Raw genomic sequence first — 12,038 nt, forward strand, 5'->3', positions numbered from 1 at the left:
CCAACTTGATGACAAAAATTTTTAAATAATGAGTGGTTTCCTGATCTTTTATTTCCCACAGCAAATCTGCCCTTCTAACCTGTTATTTACCTGGCTCAGCGCTGGTTCAAGGTAAAGTTGAAATGTAACAAGTATTTTGGATGGCTTTCACTTCCCTTTCTGTGGTCCTTCCCTTATTGTTACCCGCACGTGAGATGGTCTGTGATCAAGTTCCGTCACTCTCCAGGCATCAGGGTTGGGCAGGCAGTTCAGGCGTCCTTAGAACATCTTACATGTGAACATCTTACATGCTTCTTCCTAAGACCAGCTGTCTAACTGCTGAACCTGGGATTGCTTTTTCTCTCTTGAGCAGACTATATTTTTTAGTCTTCTTGTTTGCCTTGAAATAGATATTTTGGATACCAAGTATCAGAGTCCTTGATTTTCTGTTAAATGCAATGCCAGGTGGTCCCCACACCTTGCCTGCACAGCTTTCAGCTCTCTGTCAAAAAACAGGATCTTTTATTGTCCCAATCGTCCTAAACCCCTAAAGATAGGATTGCTCCTTGGGTGATTACTGTTGAATTATTATAAGGCAAGCACACTTGGAATCACCACCCAGGTGAAGAAATAGAACTTTGCCAGCCACCCAGAGTCCTCTGTGTGCCCCATCTCAGTCGCAAGCCCCTGCTGCCCCCAACAAAGAAACCATTATCCTGACTTTAAAGATAATCACTTTCTTGCTTGTTGTCACTGAAGTGTACATCCCTAGATGCTATAATTTTGTCTTAAAAAAATTCTGTCTCTTAAGTCCCTTTTTACCTACGAGTTTTTTTTTTTTTTTCCAATCTGCTTTTAAAAAGATTGTATTTTAGAGCCGTTTTAGGTTCACAGCAAAACTGAGAGGAAATACAGAGATGCCCACATCTCTCCTGCCCCCCACCCCATGCACAGCCTTCCCCATCATCAACATCCTCCACCAGAGTGCTGCGTTCGTTCCAGCTGAGGGTCCTACAATGACACATCATAATCACCTAAAATCCACAGTTTACATTAGAGTTCACTCAATGTTGTACATTCTATGAATTTGGACAAACATAATGACATGTATCTACCATTATAGTATCATACAGAGTAGTTTCTCTGCCCTAAAAATTCTCTGTGCTCCACCTATGAATCCCTCTGCCCCCATGATGCATTTTTTAATACAGTGTCTCCAACTGCCTCCCAGACATAGTTTGAGAATGAATTCTAAGAGAGATGGCTAATCAAAATCTTCAAACATAGCAAGTCCAAAAGATTGCAGCCCCATTCGCCTTTTTTCTTGTTTTTGTTCTTCCTGTTCCTAAAACCAACTGAGATCATCCCTGCCTTGGCTTCTTTGTACGTGACGTTTCTTCCATCTGATATACTCTTCCTCCGTATCTTTGAAAAACAGACTCTATCACATCATTTAAGACATAACTCAATTATCACCTTGACAACCTGTATCACCGTCACCACGACAACCTGTATCACCATCACCACCACATCGTCCTCTTTCATTTCTCCCGTACCACTCTCACTCTCTGCTTTTATCTGGGACGTTACCTATTTTCCCCAGTGGAAATCTCCTTGAGGCTTGTGTAGGTTGCCTTTTTACTCTGTTGATTGTGTCCTTTTTTTTTTTTGATTGTGTCCTTTATATATAGAATAAAAAAAAATCTTAGTTGCCCGACTGGGGATCGAACCCGTGCCCACTGCAGTGGAAGCGTGGGGTCCCAACCACTGGACCACCAGGGAAGTCCCAGAATTTAAAAATGTTGATGTCACCCAATTATCTATTTTTTCTTTTGTTGTCTGTGCTTTTAGTGTCACATACGAGGAATCATCGCCAAATCCAATGCCATGAAGCTTTTCCTGTTTTCTCTTAAGAGTTATATAGCTTTACCTCTTACTTTTAGGTTTTTGATTGACTTTGACTTAATTTTTATACGTGGTTTTAGGTCAGGGTCCAACGGTATTCTTCTGTGTGTGGACATCCAATTTTCCCAACAACACAGCAACCTTTTAACTAATAGGCCTTGCCTTACCTTGACCCACCTAAACCATCCTCGTCCCCTGGTCAGGGTGACCGTTCACAAATGTTTAAAACCCTGTTTATTGCTTCCGCATACAATCTACACATAGCCCTAATAATCTGGCGCCTGCCTTCTCCAGTCTCAGCCCTCCCCACTTCCCAGGATTAGCTACACTGAACCGAAAATTTGGCAGTACAGTTTCTCTCTGCCTGGAATCTTTCTCCCCCCATCTTTGCTAGTAAGCTTCAAATAGCGCTTCAACTCTTCCAATATTGTTAAATTAAAAAAAAAAATTTTTTTTTTTTTTTTTTTGCGGTACGCGGGCCTCTCACTGTTGTGGAGCATAGGCTCTGGACGTGCAGGCTCAGTGGCCATGGCTCACGGGCCCAGCCGCTCCGCAGCATGTGGGATCTTCCCGGACCGGGGCACGAACCCATGTCCCCTGCATCAGCAGGCGGACTCTCAACCACTGCGCCACCAGGGAAGCCCTAAAAAAAAAAATTTATTGGAGTATAGTTGCTTTACAATGTTGTGTTAGCTTCTACGGCACAGCAAAATGAATCAGCCATACATATACATATATTCCCTCCCTTGCAGAAACAGAGACACAGAGGTAGAGAACAAATGTGTGGATATCAAGGGGGAAAGGGGTGGGGTGGGAGGAATTGGGAGATTGGGATTGACACATATACATTATTGATACTATGTATAACATAGACAACTGATGGGAACATACTGTATAGCACAGGGAACCTACTTCATGCACTGTGGTGTCCTGGTATTTTTAAATTAATTAAAGAAGGAGGTCATTAGACTAAGTGTTCTAAAGCCTTAGCAGATGACAAAAGCAAACCCAAACCTATGTCTGTAAAAGCCTCAGTCAACATCTAAGGACAATCACAAACAGGCAGTGAGGCTTTCCCTTAAATAAGGCAACTGCTTAAGCTATAGCAATCAAATGATTTCCTTGCTTCTCTTCTGCCTCTTCTCTTGCCCCTAACTCCTGTGAGTAGAGCACTCCTAACCACTTCGGGTTTGGTGCTGACCAATTCAAATAGATTTTTGCTCAAATAAATAATTAAAATTTTTAACATGTCTCAGTTTATTTTTTAACAGTTCCATGTTTCTGAAACACCCTCTTCCCTTTCCAGTGTGTATTAGATCAGGAGATGGAGAATGTCAGCCCTCAGATCAAATCCAGCCCACCCCTTGATTTGTAGCATTGCCATGCCCAGTCACAGATGTATTATTTCCTATGGCTGCTCTTGTACGAAACGGCAATTGCAGAATTAATTAGGTGTGACAGTTGTAGACGGCTCCAAAAGGCAAAGAAACCTATTCGTGGCTCTTTACAGGAAAAGTCTTTGGATCCTGGTTTAGATACCTCTCTTTGTGGATTCCCATTTTCATCTTGCTGTGATGGAATGTCACAGTATAGGCCATCTTGTCCTATATCTGCTTTTTCCCTCGATTCCCATCATGAGAGTAGGGCCTGGGCTAGCATAATGCCTGGCACGTAATTGGTGCTCCATCTATGTTTACCAAATGAGTTAAACAATTGCTTCCTAAAAATATCCTTGTAAGGTTACTCTAAATAAACTCATTCAACTGAATGGGAACCTTTGGGATCAGGCCCATGACTAGGCCCCCAGGAGGGGTACCAAAGCCTTAGGAAATTTTGTCACCATTTCTGAGAAGGACATAAGAATTTAAGGGTCTTAATGGGGTATGAGAATCAAGTTAATCAAATTAATAAAAAAGAGAATGAATAAAGCAAAGTAAGGATGTACTTGGAATGCAGAGGACCAGGAAGAGAGACCCTGGTGGGACAAATTAACAAATGCTTTCAGAGCATAGGAATCCTGAGTGGTTCCAAAGTTGACTGCACATGGTAATCAGCTGGAATGTTTTAAAGAGTACTGATGCCTGGGTCCCACCCTGGGGCTTCTCATTTATTTGATTTGGGTACAGCCTAGGCATCTGGATGTTTTAAAAATCCCTAGATGAGTGATGAAAATGTTCTGGAGCTAGATAGTAGTGATGATTGCACAACACTGTGAATGTATTAAATGTCACGAATGTGACACATGTATACATTTCATGTTTGTGTATTTTAATACATACGTGTGCACTCATGCACGTGCTCATCTCCGAACGTGTGCAGACAGACACACACACACATACACATGCGCGCACACACACACACGCGCACACACACACACACACGCACACACACACACACGCACACGCACACACACACGCACAGAGTTCCCAGGTAATATTAATGACAAGCCAAAGCTGGGACTCAATGAGCCTGTATTACCATTTCTCAGATAATAAGAATCAAGTGGAGATCTTTATTAAATAAATAGGCTGCCAGACCTCTGAGCTAGAAATTTTGATTCTGTTGGTCTGGTTGGGGGCAAAGAAATTTTCTTTCCAGCTAGAGCCCCAGGTGCTTCTTATCACAAGAGAAGTTTGGGAAATCCAGCCTAGTTTAGTGCTTCCCAAACTTGCTCAATCTCAAAAACACTTGGGGGCTCTCTTAAGCTTTCAGATTCTGGGGCTACCACCGCAGACCTATTAAATAAGGGTCTACAGAAGAAAGATGGGACTCAGAAGGTTTAACAAGCTACCCAGCTGATTCTTTGGACCAGGCAAATTTAAGAAGCACCATTTAGTTCAGTCCTTTATATTGGTTGGCTCTCCCACAAAAACTTCTGAGGGCTTGAAAAAGTGTCAAGTTCTCTTCTCCTAGAGATGCTGATTCTGGGGCAATGTCTAAACATCTATAGCTTTTTTTTAAGGTACCACCTCTGAGTTTGAGGAATAACTAGGGTGAATTATAATTGTAGCCATATTTTGTCTTTCTACTTCCCTATTTTCTCCCTTCTCCTAGTTTTACTGAGGTATAATTGACAAAATTATAAGATATTCAGAGTGCACAGTGTGGTGATTTGGTATGTGTATGCACTGTGAAAGGACCCCTCCCCTCGAGTGAATTAACATATCCATTACCTCACGTATTTACTTATTTTTTTTTTTTGGAGAGAACGCTTAAGTTTTACTCTCAGCAAATTTCAATTATGCATAGAGTGTTATCAAATATAGTTCCTATCTTACACATTAGATCCTCAGACCTTGTTTATCTTATAACAAAAAACTTGTACCCTTTTTACCAATCTTCCCCTATTTTCCCCACCTCAGAGCCCCTGATAACCACTTTTCTAGTCTCTGTTTCTACAAGTTCGACTTTTTTTCCCCTCATATAAGTGATATCATGCAGTATTTCTTTGTCTGGCTTACCTCACGTGGCATAATGTCCTCCAGATTTAGCCATGTTATCACAAATGAGAGGATTTCCTTCTTTTTTAAGGCTGAAAAAAAGCCTTATTGTATATTTACAACTGTATATTCTACTGTATATTTATATATACCACATCTTCTTTATCGATTCTTCTGTCAATGGACACTTGTTTCCATACCTTGGCTATTGTGAATAATCCTGCTATGAACATGGGAGTACAGATAACTCTTTGAGATAATTATTTCATTTCCTTTGGAGATATATCCAGGAGTGAGATTGCTGGATCATATGGTAATTCTGTTCTTCAGGAACCTCTATACTGTTTTCCATAGTGGCTGCACCAGTTTACATTCCCACAATCAGTGCCCAAGTGTTTCTCTCCACATCTACTCCAGCATTTGTTATCTCTTATCTTTTTTTTTCTTTTTTTTTTTTTTTTTTGCGGTACGCGGGCCTGTCACTGTTGTGGCCTCTCCCGTCGCGGAGCACAGGCTCCGGACGCGCAGGCTCAGCGGCCATGGCTCACGGGCCCAGCTGCTCCGCGACATGTGGGATCTTCCCGGAACGGGGCACGAACCCGTGTCCCCTGCATCGACAGGTGGACTCTCAACCACTGCGCCACCAGGGAAGCCCCTCTTATCTTTTTGATAATAACATCCTAACAGGTGTGAGGTGATATCTCATTGTGGTTTTGATTTGCATTTCCCTGATGGTTAGCGATGTTGAGCATCTTTTCATCTACCGGTTAGCCATTTGTGTGTTGTCTTTGGAAAAATGTTCTTTGACCATTTTTATGTTTAATATTTTTATTTTTTTTTAATTTATTTTTTGCATTGGGTCTTCACTGCTGCGTGCGGGCATTCTCTAGTTACGGTGAGCTGGGGCTACTCTTCATTGTGGTGCACGGGCTTCTCGTTGCAGTGGCTTCTCTTGTTGTGGAGCACAGGCTCTAGGTGCGCGGGCTTTAGTAGTGTGGCATGTGGGCTCAGCAGTTGTGGCTCGCAGGCTCTGGAGCACAGGCTCAGTAGTTGTGGCTCACAGGCCTAGCTGCTCTGCTACATGTGGGATCCTCCCAGACCAGGGCTCGAACCCGTGTCCCCTGCACTGGCAGGTGGACTCCCAACCACTGTGCCACCAGGTAAGTCCCTGACCATTTTTAAATTGGGTTGTTTTATTGCTATTGAGTTGTATGATTTCCTTGAATATTTTCGATATTAATCCCTTATTAGATATTGTATCCATTCTTTTGGAAAACGAATTGCCCTCATGTTTCATGGTTACATATTGACTCATCAGGCATGTACAGTTATACCTGGCACCATATCTAGAAGCTGAAAATTGAAAAGGTAAGGGGTCTGGACCTGCCTGCTCAAAGGGCTAAGAAACAGTCACAAAGGAAGGAAGAAAGGGATTAAGATGTATCCAGACTAAAGAAATAGGATCCCCAGTGACAACTTGGTGTCATGTGGTGGGAAGTAGAGTCCCCTGGTAAGTTTGGACATCTCCAAAGGGCATAGTTGGCAGAGTGACCAAGGCTCAGTCTTGGGGGACAGTTCTGGTGGGCTGTGTCCATCCTACGGCCTGGTCCCACCCTAATTAGGAAGTTTGGTATCTTCTACCTTCCTCCCAGCCAGGAAGCTCAACAATTGATTCTGACCAGGATATAGTTCTACCTGGGGCTGACAGGAATAATGCAAGAGTCTGATAGTAAAATAGAGCGAATCAAAATTCATTTATTTTAGTAATCTTTATATCTATACAAGGCAGTCCTCTATTACTCTGCCTGTCCAAGTTAGGAGTTTTAAATAGTCTTCCACAGTCATATGAGCTTATTCTCTCTGTCTTGCAGGATCTTAGTTCCCCGACAAGGGATGGAACCCAGGCCATGGCAGTGAAAGCACCTAACCACTGGACTGCCAGGGAATTCCCCAAATATTCTTTTCTTATGTCGAAAGTGTAGGGGAAAATAGACACAGGCACGGCCTGTTGTCCCATAGCGCCTTGAATGGTCCTCAGAACAAATGCATTCCAGATCCAGACAGACAGAATTCCAGCCAGAGCAGTAACCCATAACAGTGCTGCTTATCTAGCTTTTCCTGTTCTGGTCCCTAGAATCTTGGCGGCCATGGTCAGATAGGGTTCAACAGTTCAGTGCTTATTGAATGTGCTGAACTATAAGGAGACAATTATATTGTAAGGATTAGTAATCTTCCTTCAGATTACTTATTTCCATGTCTGTCTCCTGGCTGGATGGCGAACTTCTGGAGACAGGAGCTTTATTTATTGTGATATCTCCAGCAATTACCTCAAGGGTTTGGCCCAGACTGGAGAGTTGTAATTGTTGATAAAATTAATGATCGGGATAGACTCTGTCTCTTTGGAAATAACAAAATGATGGTAAGTCTAAATTTATAAGAGAAATATAAACGGTTGCACAGATAATAACCCATGCACTTTGATGTGTATGTACCTGCACCGTGCAAATTATGGTCCAGTGGCCTCGCTGTCACCAAATAAACACTTTCTACTTCTACTCCTGTTGTTAGGTATTAAGATCTGCTTCAGATGGCTTAATTAAGCTTTTATTTTTTTTTGTTCCACTCTCCATTGTGCGATTCGAAGAAAATATTCACGCTTTCATAATGTACTTTAGTTTGATTGTCAATTTCCCCCCCACATTTTTCATTTGTCAAATTATATTTATTCATAGTTTGCTTTCTCACCAGAGCAACACGTTCTGAACTCATCTACCTGCGGGATTTCCACCTTCAACAATAATAGGCATGAAGGTGGAGCACACAGAAAAGTAAACATTAAATCTCAGCCTCAAAACACAGTGGGAAACCTCAGAAGTTTTCGCCGGAATGATTGCCACATACAAAGGAAAACCACCCAGCAATCACCAGCTGAAATGTTAGTGTCCACTGGAATCAGCACTGGTGACCTATTTTAGCAGAGACAAAGCATTGTGTTGCTGCATCCTCCCAACATAGAACTTGAGTCAGCGTTTTGGAAGAAAAAAAACAAACACTCATTTTCAAAGTAAGCTTGACCTTGTGTTTTATGAGCTTTTATAATAGCAGCATCATAGTGTTTGCTACAGTTTAATTTTTTCCTAAAGAATCTCTGTCCCTGGGCATTCATTTAAACTAAAACTGACATTATACTACTTAAAATGTAAAACATTCAGAACGAACAGAGTAGAAAGAACGGGCTGATTTTCATGTATGTCTAAAAGACAATGGATCATATTGACTGGGATTTTATTTGGGAATCTCCTCACATGCTAGGAGTTTTCAATATGAAAAATTCAGGTTTGGGTTAGCCAAAGGCAGAGGAACTATTTTGTCCTGTTTTTGGGTCCATGTGGAGATGGAAGAGAAAAATCTTCTCTTGCAAAGATCTAGGAAAGCCATGCTGATATCCTTTAAAACATGGTTTGCTAGTGAGTCTGGTCTATATTAGAGAACTTCTACCTTACGTTTCATAACCCCCTCATTTGAGGGTAAGATTTAAAGAAGCACCAAGATGTAATACCCCATTGGTATTTTGGAATATTTCTCAAGTACATCTCAATTCCAGGCTGGTCTTCCCTCTTGGTTGCAGGCTTCAGCTGCTCTCTAGTGATCTGATGGTATTTGTGTCTGACTGTTATTACATCTGGTTGGTACTGAAGATTTAGAAGAATGTTTACGAAAAGACTTATCAACTCTTTTTTTTTTAATTTAATTTATTTATCTATTTATTTATTTATTTTGGCTGAGTTGGGTCTTTTGTTGCTGTGCGCAGGCTTTCTCTAGTTGCGGTGAGCGGGGGCTACTCTTTGTTGCAGTGCGCGGGCTTCTCGTTGCGGTGGCTTCTCTTGTTGCGGAGCACGGGCTCTAGGTGCATGGGCTTCAGTAGTTGTGGCACGTGGGCTCAGTAGTTGTGGCTCGTGGGCTCTAGAATGCAGGCTCAGTAGTTGTGGCACACGGGCTTAGTTACTCTGCGGTATGTGGGATCTTCCCGGACCAGGGCTCGAACCCGTGTCCCCTGCATTGGCAGGCGGATTCTTAACCACTGCACCACCAGGGAAGCCCAACTTATCAACTCTTATATAGGTTTTCATTGTCCAAAAGCATCAGTGACTGACATCTCTAATATCTACGCCTGTGAGACCTGTGCCCTTCCTCACCCACATGGCCACTGTGGGAGATGCATTTTCTTCTGTGACCCCAGCCCTTAATCTAAGATGAGCTGGGTCTCTTCCTTGAATTTATTGTAATATGGAGAAAGCCAGTCTACAGTGATAGCCAACAGAGCCAAAATAGAGAGACTAAGAAGAATGGCCAAGAGAGGAAGGAGCACTGGCTGGTTTTAGGACCCTGGTTCTAGTCCTGGGCTCAGCCACATCCCTGCTGGGTTTGGTCTAACGCTTCTTGAGTTCTGCAAACCAATAAGTTCTGCTTTCTCTCTCTTTTGCTTAGAGAAGTGTTTCTATCACTTGAAACCAAGCAAATATTGGGTTGACCAAAGGTTCCTTCGGTTTTTAAAGTAAAAATGAAAGACACATTTTTCATTTTCACCAAGAAGTTTATTGAACAACGTATTCACCCTTTTCTTCCACTACCTTCTGCCATGTTTTAGGCAGCTTCATAATTCCATCTTCCCCAAACTTTTTATCTTTTTGAGCAAAGAACTGTTCCAGGTGCCTTTGCAGTCTTCCAGGGAATTGAAATTTTTTCCATTAAGAGAATTTTGTAAAGACCGAAATAAATGGAAATCCAAAGGTGCAATGTCTGGTGAATACGGCAGATGAATCAGAACCTCCCAGCCAAGCTGTAACAGTTTTTGCCTGGTCATCAAAGAAACATGCGGTCTTGCATTATCCTCATGGAAGATTATGTGTTTTCTGTTGACTAATTCCGGACGCTTTTTGTCGAGTGCTGCTTTCAAGTTGGACTAATTGGGAGCAGTACTTGTTGGAATGAATTGTTTCGTTTTCCAGAAGGAGCTCATGATAGAGGACTCCCTTCCAATCCCACCATATACACAACATCGCCTTCTTTGGAGGAAGACAGGCCTTTGGTGTGGTTGGTGGTGGTTCATTTCACTTGCCCCGCGATCTCTTCTGTTCCACATTGTGGTACAGTATCCACTTTTCATCGCCCATCACAATTTGTTTTAAAAACGGAATGTTTCCATTACATTTAAGTAGAGAATTGCATGTGGAAATATGGTCAAGAAGGTTTTTTTCACTTAACTTATGTGGAACCCAAACACCAAAGTGATGAACATAACCAAGCTGGTGCAAATGATTTTCAAATCTTGATTTGGATATTTTCAGTATGTCAGCTATCTCCCGCATGGTATAATGTTGATTGTTCTCAATTAACATCTTGATTTTATTGCTATCAACTTCAACTGGTCTACCCGACCGTGGGGCAACGTCCAGTGAGAAATCTCCAGCACGGAACTTCACAAACCACTTTTGACACGTTCACTCAGTCACAGCACCTTCTCCATACATTGCACAAATCTTTTTTTGTGTTTCAGTTGCGTTTTTACCTTTCTTGAAATAATAGAGCATAATATGCCGAAAATGTTGCTTTTTTTCTTCCATCTTCAATATTAAAATGGCTACACAAAAATTCACCAATTTTGATATGTTATTTTTTAAAATGCACATTGATATGACAGCTGACACAAGACAATCTAAGAAAATTGTTTTGAATGAAGTTAAAGACAACTAAGCGCTATTGGAGCCATCTTACGGAAGAAAAAAAATGAAATTTCTGGCCAACCCAATACAACATCAAGAACAGTTTAGGGTCACCACCAGGCAAAGTTCTTTTTCCGGCACTTACTTGAATGATCTGTATCTCTAGACTCTATTTGACTGCTGGAAACAGTGTTATCTGAGTTGATATCTTCAGTAGAAACTGCTGGTGGAGATAAAAGGGGAGAAATAAGCTCTATGAAGATGTGTATTTTCCTTGAGCCAAGAGATACCAAAAGATGGCATTACAGACACATGATAGAATGGCTTTTAAAACAATATTTATTTGGCTGAGCCAGGTCTTAGTTGCGGCACATGGGCTCTTCACTGCGGCACGTGGGCTCTTTTAGTTGCGGCATGAGGAATCTAGTTCCCTGACCAGGGATCGAACCCGGGCCCCCTGCATTGGGAGCGCAGCGTCTTAACCACTGGACCACCAGGGAAGTCCCTAGAATGACTTTTTTTTTTAAGTATTTGTAAGTACACTTATATGTGTTTAAGCCTTCATTCTTTTTTTAAAAAATTTATTTATTTTATTTATTTATTTTTGGCTGCATTGGGTCTTCGTTGCTGTGCACGGGCTTTCTCTAGTTGCGGCGAGCAGGGGCTACTCTTCGTTGTGGTGCGTGGGCTTCTCATTGTGGTGGCTTCTCTTGTTGTGGAGCACAGGCTTCAGTAGTTGTGGCATGTGGGCTCAGCAGTGGTGGCTCACGGGCTCTAGAGCACAGGCTCAGTAGTTGTGGCTCACGGGCCTAGCTGCTCCACGACATGTGGGATCCTCCCAGACCAGGGCTCGAACCTGTGTCCCCTGCATTGGCAGGCGGATTCTTAACCACTGTGCCACCAGGGAAGCCCTAGAATGACTTTTTGAATAACTTTTCTAACAATTGTAATTATCTTTCATGAAATTCAAATAAAAAAAGCATACAAGAAC

The 12,038-nt window shown here is 42.1% G+C and overlaps 1 non-coding gene across 1 annotated transcript; it reads right to left on the minus strand.

Annotated features, from left to right (window-relative positions):
- Positions 1–11,474: 11,474 nt before the first annotated feature.
- TRNAG-CCC (transfer RNA glycine (anticodon CCC)) lies at positions 11,475–11,547 on the minus strand. Its single transcript has one exon. It is a non-coding gene; the product is annotated as a tRNA-Gly (tRNA).
- Between the last annotated feature and the right edge of the window lie 491 nt (positions 11,548–12,038).

This window comes from Pseudorca crassidens, chromosome 4 (genome assembly GCF_039906515.1).
Source record: "Pseudorca crassidens isolate mPseCra1 chromosome 4, mPseCra1.hap1, whole genome shotgun sequence".
Lineage (NCBI taxonomy): Eukaryota > Metazoa > Chordata > Mammalia > Artiodactyla > Delphinidae > Pseudorca > Pseudorca crassidens.